Source organism: Mixophyes fleayi, chromosome 1, assembly GCF_038048845.1.
Source record: "Mixophyes fleayi isolate aMixFle1 chromosome 1, aMixFle1.hap1, whole genome shotgun sequence".
Lineage (NCBI taxonomy): Eukaryota > Metazoa > Chordata > Amphibia > Anura > Limnodynastidae > Mixophyes > Mixophyes fleayi.
The window spans coordinates 192,347,970-192,369,391 of record NC_134402.1 but is presented as its reverse complement, the minus strand read 5'-3'; the positions used below and the strand labels follow the sequence as shown (position 1 = coordinate 192,369,391).

Sequence of the window (21,422 nt, the reverse complement as noted above, 5' to 3'; positions counted from 1 at the left end):
TGTTCACCTCGTAAGCTCGTATGAGCAGGGCCCTCTTTCCTCCTGTCTCCATACCTGTTCTTCCGCTCCGTCTCTACTGTATTTGCCTGCCCGGAGTTTCTGAAATATTGGTATTTTATGTTTAATGTTCTGTACTGTTTTACCCTGTATGGTCTACTGTTTGTACTGTGTACGGCGCTGCGGAAACCATGTGGCGCCTTACAAATAAATGATAATATAACAATAATAATATATAAATAAATGGTAATGATGATGATGCTGAGTGACTTTACATAGCTCTATTTGGTAAATTTGGTTCTTTTATCTCAGTGTTTGAAGTGCATAAGTGATTGGTTAGCTGTCTATATTTAAATCAGAGCAGAGGGAAATGAGAGGTAGAGCTCAGGAGGAATTGTGATGTAGAATGGTGAGCAGTTTTGTGTGTTTGACAAAACAGAATCAAGTAAAAACTGCAACATCTCTACCATTTGCCAAGCCTGGAATACTTATCATTATTAGGAAGAAAAAAAGCAGAATGGATTTTGTATGTAATAATGATAACCATGTCCCAAGAAAGTATGGTAGCTGCTGTATTCAAATCTACCCAACATCAGTTAAGTAATGTTCCAGATTGTTGATGGAGTGCTTAACCTTCCTCTGTTTACAACATGTCCTATTTCTGGTCTGTGCAAAATGCAAAGCCACATGTGAGCACCATTAGCATTGATGATTATTGCTATTTACACATTGTACAGTGCTCCATAAACTGAGCTCAGCAGCGGCAGTTTACCAGAAGAGACTACATATAATACCAGAATTCTACATTTCACATGGAGGCTAGTAAGTAATTCAGGGCCAAATCACTGGTGGCCATGTACCTATGTACCAGTGTACAATACAAAACAAAATGTATGTCCTGGTTTACAATATTGAGCCCAGCTCCTTGTGGTCAAGTGTGTGTTCAATACAGAGTTCATTCCCAGTAGCCAAGTGCACAACGCATACATGAAAGTGAATATTCCCTGGTGCCCAAATGTACAATACAGTACCCAGATATTATGTAACATAGTAACATAGTTGATGAAGTTGAAAAAAAGATACCAGTCCATCAATTCTACATATGTGGATCTCCTGCAATCCCTCTCTTATATTTAAAATTGATCCAGATGCAACCGCCAAGCTGTTTCAATCGGAAAAAATCCCTCCTAACCCATTATTGCAGTCCTATTTCTCCCTGGATCCACTACTGTCCTTCATTTTAATTAATAGTCGTAAACCTGTCTAACCCTTTCTTAAACATATCAATTTAATCTGCTATCTCAACCTTCCCTGGCAATGAATTCTACTGTCCACTGTCCTTGCTCTAAAGAACCCCTTCCTTTGTAGTTTTTGTAGTAAAATGAAGACTTTGTCAAATCTATGTATATACAAATTTGGAATTTAGTTTAATGGATTAGTTAAAGCAGACATTGATGTTGTTGGGCAATTGTGACAGCTTGATGCTTTTAGCACTGATTGGCACTTAAAATACTATCCATTGGCAAATTAATCTTCGTTGCCAATTTTTTATAAATATACTGTATATATCTTTTTATGTTATATCTTCAAAGGTATACCAATAAAGTTTGTACTAACAAGCTCATGTGAGTACTTGCGTGGGTTTCCTCACATACTCCAAAACATACTGGTAGGTTAATTGGCTGCTGACAAAAATAATACTAGCCTGAGTCCGTGTGTGTGTGTGTGTGTTTGTGTGTTAAAGAATGCAGATTGTAAGCTCCAATGGGGCAGGGGCTGATGTGAATGATACCGGTATATATTCTCTGTACAGCGCTGTGGAATTGGTGGCGCTATATAAATTATTAGCTAACAGTGCTTCTGAGATACAAGAAAAAAAATAAAACACACAATAAAGCCAAAGATCAGTAATCCAAATGGATGGGTAAAATTTCCACCATTTGTAACCCTCACCCCTTAGGTCCTACAGCATTGAGGAGTTTGTTTATACAAAAGAAGATGATAAGGGTACAAAGTCATAATTAATTAATTTAAGATATATGTGAGCATATCAGGTAAAATGGGAGAAGCAGATGATGCCAAGACTGGACTTTGCCTGCCCGTAGAGAGGTCAGGCAAAGTCTCACCTTCAGGGTCCTATCTTCCTCCAGCTACAGAGGTTATTATATTTGTTTATAAAGATATCAATCCGTAGATTCAAACAATTCCATAATATTGGTGTGGGTATATACAATGCAAAATGTTTAAATACAAAATATAAAGAGTAATGAAGAAAAGAGAAAACCTTGATAAGGGTATTCAATATTGACGAAGAGGGTAAAATAAGTATCACCAGCACAAAAATGTATCTAAATAAATTCCCTTCAAAAAATAAATGTTAGCATCCACATGTTTTTTCCTGTCAAAGGCTAAATTCAGTAATGCAGTTTGTCTAAAATTATAATGGCTTGGGTATAACCATAAAGCATTAATTATCAAAAGTATGAGGCATTGAAACACATAGCAAAAATATTGAGAACTGATGTATGTCTTACCAGTAATAAACACTTAAAAGCTGCACCTAGGACAAAAACGCTGGTAAGCAGTTGTCAGGGAATCAGAGTAAGCAATTAAAACATTGTATTATCACATTACAACACGCCTTTATCAAGCACGCATGTGGCAAACAGCACAGTCTGTGTCTATGTGACAGTGTAAGCAGTGGCGGATCCAGGGGGGGGGGGGGGGGGGGGCGATCGTGGCGATCGCCCCCCCTAGCAGACACTTGCTGCTGACGGCTGCACAGTATGTGCAGGTCCGTCCAGCCGTGACAGGCAGGGACAGTGTGCTGCCCGGCTGCTCTGACTGTGTTTAAAACACAATCAGAGCAGCCGGGCAGCACACTGTCCCTGCCTGTCACGGCTGGACGGACCTGCACATAGTGTGCAGCCGTCAGCAGCCTAAGATGTTAGAAAAGGGCGGGGCATAAATCGCCCCCCTATCTCGCTACGGGTACAGCATTTTTCTAGATCCGCCCCTGAGTGTAAGCCACACTGACAAGCACAATGGTGAACAGAGTCTCATAGGATAGAATCCTTATTTAAATTATTCAGAACTCCATACAATTAGGTGCCCCATACTGCTGCCTGGCCAGACCGTAGTTTGAGTCAGTACTGTTGGTAATATGACAGAACAATGATCTAATTGCCATCTAAAATTCTGTATCCCTAGGTCTGGTAGAGAGATAAATAGCTGTGTAATCAAGCAGAGGTCAGGGCTGTCAGTGTTCAAAAGCAATACCAATAATACAGGCTCAGTTCAGGGCTGCCGGAGTTCAGTACAAAAGCTTATAATGAGGCAGAGGGCAGGGCAGTAGAGATCAATAGTCTTATCCTGCATGGATGCCAAAAGAATTTCCTTACTTGCATACCTAAGTAACTAAGAAGATGGGATCCCAGAGTGCAGCCTTCTCTGTTCTCCATTTTGATAAAGTGATGTCTGATATAAAATACTGAAATAGTTAAATAAGACATTCAAGAGACCCCAACTGTGTCAGCTTTCTTTCTTATATATGCAAGTGTTAATAATGAGCTTGATATACTGTATGTAAATATTTTTTGCATCTAAAACAGATAAAATGCAAATAAAAAAAGCAAAAAATCAACAAAATAGTAAATGACATTAAAATGTTAAATATGACAACCATTCTAGTGAGTAAATCAGCAGCTCACACTTTTTGATTGTGACTCTATTTAGGTTTGACTTTTATATTCTGTCTCTTTGTCCATCTACAATGATTTAAGTGCACTTCGTAATTTACATAAAGGTTAATGGTTTCCTACCTTAGGTAGTTAGACAATGGGTCTTTGTATACTCCTGTGTCAATTTCTTCTATTGTGAAAACCACGCGAGAAGCAGTTTCTGGTTCTGATTTACCAGAGTCACCAGTCTGACGATGCGTGAGAGGTGGGAGTTGTGGAGTACCAGAATAACGCCTCTTGATTGCACTCAATGAAGGTGAAATGGAGTATGAACTGAGGTCAAAACTTTCTCGAGACCTCTGTAAGTAGAAAAGAATAAAAATAATAATGTAAACCATAAGAAGGAAAGAGAAGACGTAAATGGCAATAAAATTGCTATCTTACAATACTTGATGTGGGCTATTTATGTATACAATCTTTCACCCATTAATTTGAAAAGAAAATGGTTTAGTCCCTGTTTAAATTCATAAAAAATAATTTCTGTAAAAATAGTAGTAGACTGCTTCAGTACGACTCTACAGTAGGGCAATATTTTCACACTACAAGATATTTTCATATGCAGATTTATAAGTTCAGTCATGTTTGCTGTGAGGGGCATTAATTACTAAACTCATGCCTCCAGTGTCACGCCTAATTACATTGATAATGCATTTATAGCAACATATGTGACATTTTTAAACTGGCACATGATCTCAACAATATTTTCTCGAGAAATCAATAAAATACAATTTTTCTTTTTTTAACTAATGTTTCTCTTAAATTTGAGCTTATACATGTTTTAAAAAAATATTTGTATTTGACCAGGAGTTTGAACAGTCCAAGTCACTGGGAAGTTGAGATACAAGCTTTATATCCAGGCTTCATTTCTTGGAAATCTAACGGTGAGCCTGCCATACTTGTGGGTCAAGGGCAAATTACCCTTTTACCTGTCAGGCGCCGTCCCCGCACTGTCCATACGTGCCGGGAATGGACGCCTGTCTTCCTGGCTGACTCACGTCCCGTTGCCTAGCAACGGGATGCAAGACGGTATTGGGGATAATCACGGCCCTCTTAACAACATTTGGGGCGCCCGGGCAAAGCAGTGCACCGGGGTCCCTATATATATAAAAAAAATTAAAATGATTATATATATGGGCCCTGCAGCCCACGGGGACCGTCAGAGGCAGCTAAAAAAAAAAAGTTCCTGAAAAAAAGAAGAAGAAAATACTTGCCTTGCTCTCAGTTGGCGATCCGGCTCCCTCCCTGGTCTCCTCCTCCATGCTGCGCTCCGCAATGGATGTCGGGCGGGCGTGATGATGTCACGCCCGACATGCACTGCGAACGCCGTACGTGGAGGAGACCAGGGAGGGAGCCGGATCGCCAGCTGAGAGCAAGGTAAGTATTTTTTTTCTTATTTTTTTCAGGAACTTTTTTTTTTAGCTGCCTCTGACGGGCCTCCTGGGCTGCAAGGCCCCCGGGCACCTGCCCATCGTGCCCTATGGAAGAGACGGCCCTGGGGAAATACGACTCGATATTGGGGATAAGGTGTGGATTTCTATTTGAAATCTTAAACTCAGAGTACCATCCATGAAATTTGCACCACGTTACATCGGACCCTATCCTATTGTTCAGGTGTTGAATGCCTTTACCCACAAACTCCAGTTACCCCCTTCTCTTCGAGTGTACAACTCTTCATATTTCCCTTCTTAAACCTCTTGTTATCAACGAGTTCTCCCAAAAATCGGCCTCCCCTCCTCCCGTCAAGAACACATCTGGTGAAGAGTTTGTAGTTGAACGCATTCTAAAGGGGACTGACGCCTGTCTTCCTGGCCGACTCGCGTTTCGTTGCTAGCAACGGGGCGCTTCTACCCTCTGTCGGCGGTCAGGTGCATCTGTCCGCCGAAATCTACTGTAACCAATCAGGGGCCACCATTAGGTACTTCTGGCACCACCCTTCATCAGTCTGGTGCCAGAGTAATGGTTTCACCAGCTCCTGCGTCCTGTTCCATGCTTCCTCCTGTAATTTGTTCCTCGGTTCCTGACTTTTTGGTTTCATTCCTGACTATTCTCTGTAATTTGGCTCTGTTGTTACCTGGAATTTGACCCTCGGCTTGCCTCAGACCTCCCTTTGGATCACTCTTTTGTACTGCACCAACGTTTGGCTTTTTGACCCGGACCATTGCTGCCTCTCCTGCTGCTCTGATTACTAACTGGGACCTGCGCACCTCACGCAGCCAATCCCATACCTTCTTGCGGTGATCCCTGGTGAATACCGGGGATGCGTTAGACTCCGCGCCTCCCAGATTAGTTGCGTCAATATCAGGCAGTGGCATCCTCTCAAGGTCATTATCGTGACTTTACCCCTTAATTAAAATGGTCATGCCACTGTCAATGACAAATGTCAAACAGACATCAAAGTAAATGTTGTGTGTGTGTTGATGGCCTAAATGCTATGCACTTCTACATTTGTAATAGGACACTATCATTTGACTTTAAAAGGGCCCTGAGAGATATCTAGCATGACTATTGGTACTTCCATTGTCTCCTCTCACCCCCACCCCATGGTTCTCTCAGTATCATTGCTTTGATGAGTTTGAGTGTTATCTCCACCTCTCCTCTGGTTCTCTTTCCTTTGCCCCCTCTCTGGGTCTCTCCCTCTCAATTTCTCTCTTCTTCCCTGACCCGCTCTCTGGTTCTTTGTCTTCTCCCACCAATCTGGTGTTCCTTGCCTTCACTTGTCCTCCCATCCGCTCCTGGCTGTTCTCCTATCTTAACTCCAGACAGCTATTCCTCTCCTCTAGAAAGCAGAACCAGGGCTTCACGTTCAAGCGTTGATGATGAAATTACATAAAAATGAAAGCACAAGCTGTGTCTCTCCTTTTTTTTATTACAGTGGTAATACCAGTGTTACCCTAGGGCCGGTGAGGCCACTCAAGCCGGTAACTGGTTCCCTGTTGAAGTGCGGGACGCTGGGCCATGGTGCCCTCCAAAAACCGGCCATACATGGGAGATTTAAAGCAGGCTTCTCATGCAAAGTAATCACAACATAGCTATATAGAATAGGACTAACAGTAATTGCTGTATTGGATCAGTATGCACTGCATCTAAAAGAAAAGAAAATATTGGAGTCTTAAGTAACTCCTCAAGGTCTCTTCTGGTTAAAAAAATTGGAAAGTAAACAATAAAAACGTTTTTAAAAAAAATCATACAATTGCTCCAAATCTTATTACTACCTCAAACCATGAAAAACCATCCCATATTTATACTATATACTCAGGAAAACGTCACAATGACAGGGAAATGAAGGGTAATTTGTTGTGATTTTGCCTGTTTTCCTTTATCTAATGCCCATAAGATAAAAACATATGTATCCAATATATTACCAAGTAAAAGCTCTACTTAGAGATAAAAAAGTTAATCTCATTTTTGTATTCTGTTTTCTGTGGAATTATCCTTTAAATGTGTTTCTAATTTACCAGGGAGCAATTGGCTCAATAAATTATGTTCCCTACTTAACTGCAACAAATCACCAATTAAGTACGTTTACTTTTATTTTTAAATGATGAATATCACTAGACATTCATGACCACCTTTACTGCCCACGATTCCAATGCATCATTAATGAATGGCAAAACTTAGCCCCAATGAACAGCTGTCTGGCGTTAGATAAATAACAGCTGCATGCTGTGTTTCTACAGAGCGCAGTTTCTGTAATAATCAGTTTATTTTTACAGAATACTTCTAAAGGTCGCCCAAGGGACTTTTTTTTTTATATTAGATTATAAAATGCTTAAACACATTTCTACAATTTAATCAAGTTTCAGTCCATCATAAAAGAGGTTAGTGTACCTATATTACTTATGTAAAAAATAAGGTATTAGACATGTGGCTATTGCTGCTTCAATGATCGATACCTTTTAAATACATTCCCTTAGAGCATACACAGTAAATAAACAAGAGGAATCTTTATATCATTCGAAAACAGACGTAACTCAAATATGGTGCCAATGTGCTCCTGGTAAATTGGCTCTTGCATACTTTTTTTTCTTAAGGGTTAGGGTCAATTTCATATACTGTGTATATATATATATATATATATATATATATATATATATATATATATATACATATATATATATATATATATATATATATATATAATTTCATTGACTGAACTCTGTCAGTCTGTCAGTCATCTGTTCTGCATATAGAGGTAAAGAAAAAATGATACTCTCCCCTATTTCTACATTCTGCTCAACTGAGATAGTAGGATGCTCTGGACACTGCAAAACAAACATACTTCCAATCTCTCATTTATGCTGAGGCTTCTAACCCCAAACACCTTTTTAACACATTTATCTATCTCCTCAATCCTCCCACCCCAAACCCTCCATCTACTATCAGTACCTATGATCTTGCTTCCTACTTAAAGGACAAGATTGATAAGATCAGACTAGAAATTGTATCCTTTTCCTCAACAAGCAATCAGTTCAATTCCTTCCCAGCACCCTCTGACATCCTCTTTTCATTTGACCCCACAAATGAAGATTAAGTATCTACTCTGGTCTTATCTTCCTACTCTACCTCCTGTCCTCTTGATCCTGTACCCTCACAAGTTGGTAGATCCTTGTCGCCTGTGCTCATTCCACCTCTAACTAAAATCTGTAATCTCTCGCTCCCTACTGGTATCTTCCTGTCATTATTCAAGCATGAAGTGATTACTCCTATTCTGAAAAAAACTAAATTCTGATCCAAACTCTCAATATTACTGCCCAATCTCTCAACTTCAATGCCTTTTTCTAAAGAGACTTACCTACACTAGCCTCACACGCTTCGTTTCCACAAACGGCCTATTGAATCCTCTTCAGTCTGACTTTCGTTCTCAACACTCCACAGAAACTGCGTTGAGTAAGGTTGTCAATGATTTGATCACTGCTAAAACTAAAGGCCATTACTCTCTTCTATTTCTCCTGGATCTCTTTGCTGCATTTGACACTGTTGTCTACTCTCTTCTTATACAAACACTACATTCCCTAGGTCTTTAAGACACTGTCCTATCCTGGTTCCCATCCTACCTTTCTAATCGCTCTTTCAGTGTTAATTTCTCTGGTCCACCTCTGCTTCGAGTACCACAAGGCTCAGTACTAGATGCTCTGCTATTCTTTATCTACACCACTTCTCGGGAAATCTAATAAGCTCCTTTGGATTTCAGTATCATCTCTATGCGGATGATACCGAAATTTATCTATTCTCTCCTGATCTCTTGACATCTGTGTTGTCCAATGTTACTGACTGTCTTTCTGCCATTTCATCTTAGATATCGTCTCGCCAATTCAAACTCAATCTTTCTAAAACAGAGTTAATAATATTTGCACCCAGCAACAGAAGCGTACCTGACATTTCTATTTCTGTTGGCAACATGACTTTAAAACCCACCTCTCAAGCTCACTGCCTAGGTGTGATCCTTGACTCAGAACTATCCTTTGTTCCCCATATCGACTCTATATCTAAATCATGTCACATACATCTAAAAAACATTTCCAGAATACGCACACATCTTACACAAGACACTGCAAAATTCTTAATTAAATGCACTCATCATCTCCCACATTGACTATTGCAATTCCCTCCTTACTGGTCTTCCCCTACACAAAATCGCATTCCTATAATCTATTTTGCAGTGGCCAGAATGATTTCCTTCCGCTGCTGAATCACTCTGTCTCTACACTGAATGCCTGTTTTTTACTGGATCCAATATAAAATACTTTTACTAACCTACAAGGCCCTCAACAAAGCTCCACTAAAATACATCTCCTCACTTGTCTCAACACTCAACACCTCCGTTCTGCACACGATTTGCGTCTTTCAGCGACTCTAATTACATCCTCCCATTCCTGGTTACAGGACTTCTTTCGAGCTGAACCCACTCTTTGTTTTACCTAGTTTGTTTATTACTGTGTTTGTTCCCAATTGTAAAGTGCTACAGAATTTGCTGGCGCTCTATAAATAAAGGTTGTTGATGATGATGATGATGAAAAAATTTGTGTTCATAAAAAAAAATCTGTTCATTGTAAATCTGCTGGTATTTCTATTTTAATAAGTAGGTGAAATGTGTGAGCATGTATATTCATGTATAGATATGAACCTGAGTATAGATTCAATGTACATTGAACACAATAATTACAACAGTCAATTACATATCAATTAGTATGACAATGAGTATGACAAGGGTCCAGGTAGTAATTCATCAGAATTAGTAAAGCTTGCTCTAATGTTAAACAGTTTCCAAACTGAATCAGATGGTGCATTTTTCCATGTGTGACAACCATCATTCATAACATTCTGATGTTAATAGAATAACACACTCATATATTAGGTAGGGTTTATGTTTATTTTATTTTACTACCTATGTTCAACATAATATATAGGTATAAAATATTTTACACAGAGAACCCCAATTATCTGTATATTTGCATTCTTAGCACACAACTTTAAATTACTTGTTAATCAAGGTAAAACAAAATATCAGCCAGGTCCCTCTATTACTACCGTCTGAATATCCACTCTCTCCCTATCTAGGGAAGGCATTTAGTCACAAGCACGTGAGTAGCAAGAGAAGTTGTAGCTTATGAATGTAAAGTAGAGGCTGATGCTCTGAGGCAGGAAAATTCAGATATTGAATGCTACTAACCCAATATCTTGTGGACAAGCGTATCCTATGTTTTGAGAGATAAAGAAAGATGGGTTCATTATTTGTGTAAATGAGTAGTTTGAGGAATAATTGGATCTAAAAATGAAATGTTTCACTGTTGAAGAGGGTTAGGGTATGGTGCAAGAAAACTCAGTATTACCTACCTAGTACAGATATCAAGGTCAATAACTCTTGCCTACCTTGGATCTGTCTTATCACAATAGTTCCCTTCCTGCAGAATGCCAAGATACTACAACTGGAAACTGATAAAACGCTAACAAGTCTGGTGACACACCACACATAACATGTGTTTATATCGGTTCTATGAAAAAGGCTCACATGATAAAAACCCACAGGAAAATTGCTCACAGATAAAACCCCTCTGACATAAATGCCCACAAGAAAATTGCTCACACAGAAAAATACCCACATGGAAAAATATCCACATGGAGAAAAACCCACACAGAAAAATGCCCACGGACATAAATGCCCACAAAAAAATGCTCACACAGAAAAACACCCACATATAGTCATTTAATATTACTATATAAGTATATTAAATCATTGCTAAACAAAAGTGGCCTGTGTATGAAGAGGGCTTTAATGCTCGAGTGTAAATGTTTGTAAGATAAATACAGGAAATCGTGAACACCCATAATGAGAGAGGAGCTCCAAAGAGAGCCCCGAACAGTATATATCATAAATAATAAATTAATTAAAATTCTTTATTTGCAAATTTGGCAGTATTCTTAAGTAATTTAGTTTATCTTTCACCTGCTCATATTGCTGCACAGAATTGACAACCATGTCATGGAGTGCCTCATATCACCTCTAGGCAAACTGCCTATGCATTAGTCAGTGTTAATTTGTAGCAAGCCAAGTCCCCCTGCAGTCCATAATATATAAGCCCCACGCTGGGATGGCTGCAGTGGATAGGGAATTAAGAGCAAAGAGCTGTAACTTAGAATTCTAGCACCTGGGGCTAGAAAGACAAATGCCGCCCCCCTAGCCCTCAATTTTAATAAAATGAACCTAAAACATTCCTAAATTGCGCCCCCCTTCAGCGTTGCGCCCTGGGCGGTCACCCCTATCGCACAGCCCTAGTTACGGACCTGTAAGAGCATTGTGAAATCCCTCACAACAATTTGCAGTTTTTGGCAACCGTTCCAGGGCTGCATCATGATGATTCCACGTTGTAATAGGAAACTGAGGATCTCTACCTGCTGCAGCCTCAATATATGTAGAAAAGAAGTCCATGAGCACCTCATTATAGCTGTCTTCATCTGGAAATGTGGCGGCAAGCCTTCTGACGTCATAGATGGGAACGAAGGCTAATGCAGCAAGACACTTCAGTGTAATTTTTAGGTTCATAATAGTTTCATATTCAGTCTTCAAGCCAACATTGTTGATTTTCCTAATGGGACTCTCACACAGATGAAAATAAAACTCATTGACCTCAGTCTGTGGAAAGGCAATCCTAACTGTTTTCATACAAGCCTTCACAAAATTGACTAAAATCTTTTGAGGTCCCACATCTGGAATCAATAGCTTCATTATTTCAAACATTCTATTATAGGGGTCCATGTTCTTTTTTTGTAGTATAATGTAAATACATGGTGGATATGTATTACCCACTTTGGCATGTCACGTGTACAGTTGGTAAAACATATTTGGCACTTTATCAAAGTACCATCTCCATATATGGTATCTTTGTTCAATTCCAGCATAAAATCTCTATCACCTAATACCAGAATCAGTCTGGATTATCCACACCTGAATCATGAAGAATCAATTTACTATACTGTTTAGCAATGTCAAAATTTAAGGTTTTTGAATTGGGCAAATTACCGTGTGTTCTGTGATATAGAAGACTTCTTGCGAGAGAAGATTGTCTGGGCATATGGGCCAACATATCATTATTTAACCCTGACAACACATGTCCCATCACATTGGGAGGAGTGACACTTGCTGCTCTCATGTCTTGCCTTATTTTGCTTCTGGCAACGTTTGCTGCTGCTTTTTGAGAACATCAGGGGCGCACGCAGGGGGGGAGTTCCTGGGTCTCCAGAAACCCCTCCCCTTCATTAAAGAAGTGCCCTACATATTGGCACTGTACTATACAGCCGCAGAGCTGTCAAAGAAGCGTCTGCGGAAGCACCGCCGCGGACGCTTCTTTGACAGCTGCTGCTGTATAGTACAGTGCCGCTTAAACGGAGCTGCTGAGCATGCGCTGCAGCTCTTTCCGTTTTTTGTTTTTTTTCGGTGGAACTCCCCCTTAAAAATCCTCCGTGCGCCCCTGAACATGGCAATGTTCTGTAGGTTCTTGAACTATGTTGCCATCTTTTGTTTTTATAATTGAATGGCATTTTATAAAGCGATTTTGTCTGCATCTCCAAGTCACCAATCCATTTATTCAAACCCTAAATAAATCATAACTTTGTTGTTTTTCTGGCTTCTTGAAACTCTATTGTTTTCACTAGGAAGGAGCCTTGTGTGAGGATATAGGGTTTGCAGATCATTGAGACACAGAGTTATCAGAGGAATAGCTTACAATAGGATCATTTAAACATATTTAAACAAAGAAGCCTCTGGCCTACAATAATTCCTTATAACAATTCCTCTCAACTATCTATATCCTCACAATATTTGTATTATTTTCCAAGAATTAATCAGATGGAAACCTCTGGCATTTAAGAGAGCATTTAATCCCTCTTTATACACAGGCCACGTTTGTATAGCAATAAATTAATATACTTAATTACCATTTGTGGGTAATTTTCCGTGTGGGCATTTTTGTGTGTAAGTTTGTTTCCATATGGGTATTTTTCTGTGCAAGCAATTATCCGTGCAGCAATTTTCCTGTGGGGTTTCTTCATGTGAGCTTTTTTCTGGTTACCATTTATATCAAAAGAGCAACACAAACAATCATCCATCTGTACAGATGCTTTGTATGATTGTTGTGGATTATTTTTACCGTGACCTTTTCACCCAATTTAATGCTTGTTTGACTCTCATTTATGCATTATATACTTCAGTAGGTAGCTTCTAGCTCCTATAGTTAACCGTGTATCTTTCATGTAATACTACACCCCTATTTTCAAATAATTATCTACTCACAATACTAGACACACAATGTTTCATAGTTTATAAGGGTCATTTATGGTCCAGAAAAATGTGGACATGAAGTGTACAGTTTTTCTAGCAAATTTGTTTAATTGTTTCTTGCTTATTATCAGTTTTGGACCATGACAATTAGTTACAATGCTTCCAATTGTTAACTACAGTTCTTCTTGTTGGAGCATAGCTTACATCTTAAATAAGTCATGAGTGTGAGGAGATATTTCAGTTGTTTCTTGTGCAGTGTCGGACTGGGGCATGAAGGGCCCACCAGGGAATGCAACACTAGGGGCCCACCAAAGGGTGTGTGGTCAGCCATCATAGAGGCGGGGCCAGACACTAGAGGGGGAGTGGTCAGTCCACGAAGGACAGCTAGCACCATAGTGTAGTATGTAAAGAATGCAGTGTGTGTATAAAGAGTACACAGTGTTGACCTGCCCCTTAGATTGGGCAGAACATTCACCAAAAATCAGGATTGTCCCACTAGACCAGGATTGGCTAACCTGTGGCACTCCAGGTGTTGTGAAACTAAAAACCCCAGCATACTTTGCCAATATATAGAAGCTTATTGCTGGAAGGGTATGCTGGGGCTTATAGTTTAACAACACCTGGAGTACCACAGGTTAGCCAAGCCTGCACTAGACTCAGATCATTTGACAGACTGTCCTACCTGTTGTTGTCACTTTTAACACCTGTGGCTGCTGGTTTCTTTAGTTGTGGCTTGTCTGGATCCTGGAATGTTGAGGGCCGGCCCTATTTGGAAAAAATAATGGGTACATTTAGATATGTCAACCATCCTTTCCATTAAATAAACAGCACCCACATTCAATTATAGACCCAAACCAACTCAGCATTAAAGGTCCCATCACCCCCTCCCTATAGTGTTCTCTGTGCAGCCCCCCCTCACTATAGTTTAGCATAGGCAGCCCCCCTATAGTTTAGTATAGATAGTCAGCCCCACTATGCCACATAGAAGTGCCCCCAAAACAATGTTATGCCACATAGTGCCCCCAATGTTATGCCACCCAGTAGTGCCCCCAAATGTTATGCCACATAGTGCCCCCAATGTTATGCCACATAGTGCCCCAAATGTTATGCCACATAGTGCCCCAAGTGTTATGCCATATAGTGCCCCAAATGTTATGCCACATAGTGCCCCAAATGTTATGCCACATAGTGCCCCAAATGTTATGCCACAGTGCCCCAAATGTTATGCCACAGTGCCCCAAATGTTATGCCACATAGTGCCCCCAATGTTATGCCACATAGTGCCCCCAATGTTATGCCACAAATGGTTAAAAAATATACTTACCGATATCTATCTTGCTTGCTGCAGGCTCTCTGCTCCTTCTCTCTTCTTCAGCGGCGGCGGCAGGTGGGAAGATCAGCTGACAGGGGGAGGGGGCGGGTCACATGATCGCAGCTGCAATCGCAATTGAGCAGCGGGGACGCCGGGTTCTCGTGGGGGCCTCCAGGTAAGCTCCGCCCACGGGTAAAAGGGGGTGTGGTCGTAAGGTAGCCGGGCCTAACGGTGGTTTTACCGGTAGCCCGCTGGGCCAGTCCGACTCTGTTCTTGTGTGCTACTTGTACATTTTAATTTTGTTATTCTACTTGGTACTGTTCCTACAAATTCCTTTCCCATATAAAGATTGTCTGGATGCAAAAGCCATCCTATTGGAGATATCTCCACCACCTCTTGAAACGTGTTATAAATGTTTTGTGGGTTTACAAAATCCCAATGAACTGGGAGCATCCATCCTAAATGTGCAATCTTCCCCTCTTAAAATTCAATTAAATGGATGGCATGGATCGGCAGTCTCACTGAAACAGGTACATGTCACACAGGGCTGGATAAAATGGAATGGAGGCCCCTGGGCTAGGAGGCCTCTATTCCTCCATGAGGCCCCCCCTGTAAGCCGCACCGTTCAATAATGCCGCTGAGCACTGTCAAGGGCCCCCTGGATGCCCGAGGCCCCTGGGCTGTAGCCAAGTTAGACCTTGGGTTAATCCAGCCCTGGTCACAAATGCAGGTTCAAATGTGCAAAAGGCGTAAATAACCTTTTATGTCACTCGTGGTTCTCTTTATATAAGTTCCTCTTTTGAGTTCCTCTCGTCATGCACAGGGATGCAAATAACAAGAAGGCTTGAAACTTTGAAACTGCCTTAAGAAGGAACAAAACACTAGTTCAATCCACCTTGGTGTTACAAATTTCCCTATCTAAAATATGAGCTCTCTTTGTTAATATCGCTGTAAAAGATAAATGAAGACTCATTAAAAGTGTCTTATTCAGTTCCATCTAATCTAATCTGTTTTTCATATGATTTTAACATCTCCAGGGAGTCCCCAGGCAACAATGATTACTATGCATCTCCAAACAAGAGTGACAATCCAGACAGTGGAACCCCCCCAGATCATTCGTGTGGAGGGAACACGCTGTGCGGTTAGATCACCAAGGATTGGAGTTAGTGGCTGTCATTAAAGTTAATTTGAACAGTAGAAATCAAAAAAATATCTGATTAGATAATGCTCTATGGAGTATAGGAACAAACATCACTATTGAAGAATATGATTTATTTCTATGAATATATTTATATCTATTATATATTGGTTTGTTTGCCATTTTTTTTTATCACGTATGAACATACATTATTTTCAGAATTGTAACTGGCCATGCGGTGCAGACTATGTTATTGCTTTACTCACAATTCTAATTAGAAATATAACTATACAGAGAAGACGTATGCTTCACACAGAATAATCGATGTACATCTACAGGGAATATTTCCTTTTCGCAGCATACAAAGGTGCCATTGGTATATTTTATAATGTCTGGCTTTAATAAACAATAATCTACCATGTTTTGCAGTTAGCCTTAACACAGAAACATTGTTATAATTTGCTAGCCATATTCCAGCTCTTTTCCTCAGTTATCTGTGACTTTAACTCTGGTCTAATCTGTATACAACAAGCAATTGGGCCATGTTATCTGAAAGTGGTAGCTGAATAAAATCCCAACAGACATGGCCCTTACCTCAGTTAAATCAATTAAGAGCCAAAAGAAGAAGTGGATCAATACGTGATAAGCTATTGTCAGGTTTCCAATGGACCTCAACCAATGATGTGATATTAATGGTCTGGATTCAACATGTCTAACACAGCCATAGCTCTTAGGGACAAAGGAGTGATCAATCTTCAAATCAACTATTCATTTTACCTATTGCGAGGTGTAATGGCCAATGCTATTGTGGCAAGCAATTTTTCTCAAAAGCGAATATATGAACATCTGCAGGGACACATCAATTCATGTGGAGAGAATCTCATAAGACAGATCATATTTGTGAAAATTGGAAAAGACTTTCCACTGAATGATTTGTTGTAGAGAGGGTACTTGGTTATGGGATAATTTATCGTATAGAGACTCCTATTAATGTCTGCATGATATCTATCTATCTATATACATACACACACATATATATATATATATATATATATATATATATATATATATATATATATATATATGTATATATACATAGTGGTCAAATTTAATTAACTTATATTCCCATTACATTTTTCATACCTCACTTTCCTTTCCACCTTCTCTGGCTTTCTTCCTCTTCCATGTCACTATTTCTTGAAATACATAATATACAATGTAATAATTTAAAAATATATGTGGGGTATTGTCTTCTATTCATACACATCTGTGTGTTTAACTTTATAGGAAACACTCTCACCTTTGTTTATCATCAATTGTCTGTGTGTTTAAATGTGATATGTCCCAAAACTGCTGATTTGGAAATGCAAGTTTCATTCACACATAGTTGCTGAAAGGTTTCCCTGCACTGACCACATGCACAGTGCACTGAAATGCCCAACAAACCTCCCTACATGCCCATCAGACCTCCTACATGCCCCTCGGACCTTCCAACATGACCTTCAGACTGTCAGGCGCTGTCCCCACATACACGATAGGTGTTGGGGGCGGTCGCCCTCTGTTCTCCGCGTTCATGCTGTTGCCAGGCAACTGGACGCTACTTCCAGGATCCAACAGGAGGTTCAGGCACATGCACCCGAACATTGCGTCTCCGTTGATAGGCAACGGAGACGCCGATTAGCTCTTCCTGTCGGCGGTCAGATCAGCTGACCGCCGACCCCACAGCCATCAATGAATCTGCAACCTGTATTTAAACCTGACTCTGGCACCACTAGGGTGTCAGAGTATCTAGTCCCTAGGCTCCAGCATAATGGATCCTGTTCTACTGACCATTCGGATTCTGACCTCAGTTCTGCTTAACCAATCTTTCCAATTCTCCCTTGGACCCATCCTGATTCTGTGGTTTTAACCTTTGGCTTCCTGATGCTTCTTCTGCCTTATCCTCCGGTACCTGTTCTGCCCGTTCGATTTTGACCTTGGATTGCACAACTCTGTTAGTTCGCTATACCTCGCTGGTAGTTATCTGGGAGGGTCGCGACCTGCACGTCTCTGCAGCTAAAACAAAATCTCCTTGCAAGGATCCCTGGAGAACACCTGAGGCGTGTTTAGACTCTGCACTTCCCAGTGCAGCTGCTCCAATACCAGCAGATAAGGCCATCAGAGCAAGTCTGCTCGTGACACAGACCACCTCACACATGCCGATCAGATCACCCCCACACACCCTTCAGACCTCCCCCAAATGCCGATCAGACCTCCTCCCTTCATGCCTCTCACACCTCCCCTCATTTACTTACTTTTACGGCTAGGTCTACAAGCTACTGCTCTCCCTCCTTCCAGCAGAAGAAGGAGGAAGAGCATACTACACTCTCTCCTACTCAGGGGCGATAATAGAATTTTTGTTAAGGGGGGCGATTTTGCAAAGCCATATCCCTCACTCTGATTAGCTGGTCCAAGCTGGCACCACACCCCTTCTTTCTGATGATCGGACCTATTAGCATTAGGGGGGGGGAGCGATTGCCCCAATTGCCCCCCTCTGCATCCGCCAGTGCTTCTCCTGCCCTGGTATGCTGCGTGGCCTCCTTGTGCAGAGGAGGCTACATGACACGGAAGTCAGCTACGCCTGTTCAGCATTATTCTCTGCAGGTCAGGAGCAGCTGGCTAGGGGCCACCACTATAAGTATTTTCAAGTTCAGAAATAAATATACCATTTTCATGCACTTTTGTCTTCCACAGAAAAAAGCAGTGCATTTAAAACCAAATACGTTCATACCATTTATTTGAAATATACTAATGTTGAGCTGCAATTTAAAAAAATAGCAGAACATGCACAAGAAAAAGAGTGCATGTTTATTTTCTTTAAACACACCATTACTACCATGTGAACATGCCTTTGTAAAGAACAAAACATTTTTTTCTTTTTCCACATAGGGCTTCATATTTAGCTTTAGGATTTAACAAATACTTTTATCCACTAAAGAAAAAAAACATTTCTTTTAGGTGAGTAGGAACCTTAGCATTCAGCTAATTATGAAATATTTTATATTAACATTTTGTATTATATTAATGATTTGGGTGAAAATATTTAAACATATAGGGCCTCAGGGGCAAACGCAGGATTTGTAGAGGGGGGTTTCCACACCATGCCACCAGTGGGTGTGACAAGCATGCATGAGGGCGTGGCTATAATTTTAGACAGTGCTTGGCTGCTCTCCAACTCTTCCTATCCCCATAATATACATGGGCAATGCTGCGTGCACTACTGTTAGGTGCACGCAGCTCTTCCTTTTCAAGCAGAGCCATGTGAAGTGGGGGCAGGGTCCAGCCACCACAATTATACAGTGCCCCAGGCTTGGAGGGGGGTTTCCAGGCACTAGGAAACCCTCCTCTGTTTGCCAGTGGGCCTGATTCTGGTTTGTGTGCTGTGTCTTGCGTGAAATAGTTCTGCACATGCTCAGAAACAGACATTATGCCAATGAATGCAATTCATGTCTGATCACAAATGACACTTACTACTGTTTACGACTTGAAGGGTGGAATGGGGGGGGGGGAAAGGCACAGAAGGATTTAGGCAATGTACAATTAGGACCTGCCAACGAAGAAAATTTTAAAATATATATCTATTTTTTAAACCAACCATATTTTTATTAATTATTATACTGTTCAGAGTGAATTTATTTTATAATATAATTTTTTTTTATATGCGTTCTGATGTGGCATCAAATTAAACACATGCTTGTGCATGCACTGTACTGTTCTGTCTGTTAGCACATGGCAGGTAATGTTTAGGCAGAGCATACTTACACCCAGATTCAACTACGCTCATATTCAGTGCTCTTTTTTAAACAGCAACTTGCATACAAATTTTGTTCCGATTTTAGTGAAGCCCATAGTATATTTATTAGCTCAATTATTTTGCTCAATTTCATAGTGATTTTCTTATTAGTTTCTTATTGCATTGTAACACAAGAAAAGGTAAACATTTGCCTTTAAATCTGATGACTGAGTAGGAAAATATTCCTAAAATATATACAAAATAATCACCAAAAAAAACAGTTCCTAATTAATTTTGTGGAAATGCTGTGCTAATAGAGGCAGCTGTTGAAAAAGCACACACATTAGTGAAGCAGATAAGACCCCTGGGATACTCACACAGATTGCCTTGAAATTCACATTGATTACTCCTTGCAAAAGATGGGGGGGACAGACTTTCTCTCCCAGAAGGATAGCAGTAAGAGCAATATCTCAAAGCTGATTAACCCCTTGCTAGGTTAAAAGAAGAGAGCAACTGAAGAAGTGATAGAATAGAAGGGAAGTAAAGAGAGAAAATTCGGAAAAAAATAACAGAAGAGACAGATCTATAACATGGGGAGAAAGCAACAGGTGAAAACCTTAATTATTAAAAAAACAGACTAAAATCTGAGCAAGAAAATAGCATGTAAAGCAGATAACATGCAAAGATAATTAAGAAGAGGCCAGAATAAGGGTCAGCAATGGAAAGCATTCAGATAAATATATTATGACCCAGTTTTCAATCTATAGTGTACCACATGTTATTAGAGCTGCACTGATAAATAATAAAAACACTTATTTTGAAATAAATATATTGAATGGGCATTTTCAGAGGCTTATAAAAAAACAATTTGTTCAAAGATGTCTCATTTATATGTAATCTCTATACAAAAAAAATGTGTTATTTAAAACAAATATGTTGGCGGTTCTATTATTGGTTCTGTCAAAATTTCAGGTTTCAGGCTTCATACCCGCTAGCATTGGTTTTTACTTGTAAAAACACATGTCACATGCAAACATATCAGACAAACAATTTTACCAGCATTTTTATTAACACTTTAGCATGCTGTCCGTAGCCCCAATGTGTTTACCCGTGGTGAAGCACAAAATAAAACATAAGGTCTGAAAGTCAGAATGCAATGGAATATAGTAAACACTAAAAATGGCAGCGAGTATACCATAGTTGCTTACTACAGTCCATCCGGGAGAGCAGGGCAACCTCCCGCTTCCCGTTCATTGAAGTAGTTAAGTGGTGGGGGGCGGGGCTTAGTGACACAATTTGCATGTCATAGTAGCCCCACCCCTGCTGTAATTTCCCATAATATATGATGCACGTCTATGGGGCAGGGCCAAATGACGTGATTTTCCGGGCCCCACACCCAAATGCCCAACTTCTCCCCGGACCTCCCAGAGAAGAATATGCCAAAGTTGGCAAGTATGGAGTATATCAGTCCCTCCAGTTTGACCCCTTTCACCTGATACAAATGGCTCTGCTCCCAAACTGCCCACTAGGCTACTATTGCAGTCATAGGAGTTTTAAACAGCAATAGGGATTTCAGCAATTCTTTCAGCTCCACTGTGCATGCATGATGATCTGTGCATGCGTGACTATCCTGGTCACACATACACAGATCTCCTGAGACTGGCCCAGTGTATTGGTAAGTTAACCTT

At 40.3% G+C, this 21,422-nt stretch overlaps 2 long non-coding RNA genes across 2 annotated transcripts in view; one reads left to right on the top strand and one right to left on the bottom strand.

The window, feature by feature from the left end:
- LOC142147030 (uncharacterized) overlaps nucleotides 1–21,422 on the top strand; it is a 70,657-nt gene that overhangs the window by 23,641 nt on the left and 25,594 nt on the right. The gene's annotated exons all lie outside the window — the stretch shown is intronic.
- Nucleotides 3,765–21,422, bottom strand: part of LOC142147046 (uncharacterized) — a 214,116-nt gene continuing 196,458 nt past the window's right edge. Inside the window, exon 3 of the long non-coding RNA XR_012690213.1 lies at nucleotides 3,765–4,036. This is a non-coding gene — a long non-coding RNA (uncharacterized LOC142147046). The remainder of the gene's footprint in view (nucleotides 4,037–21,422) is intronic.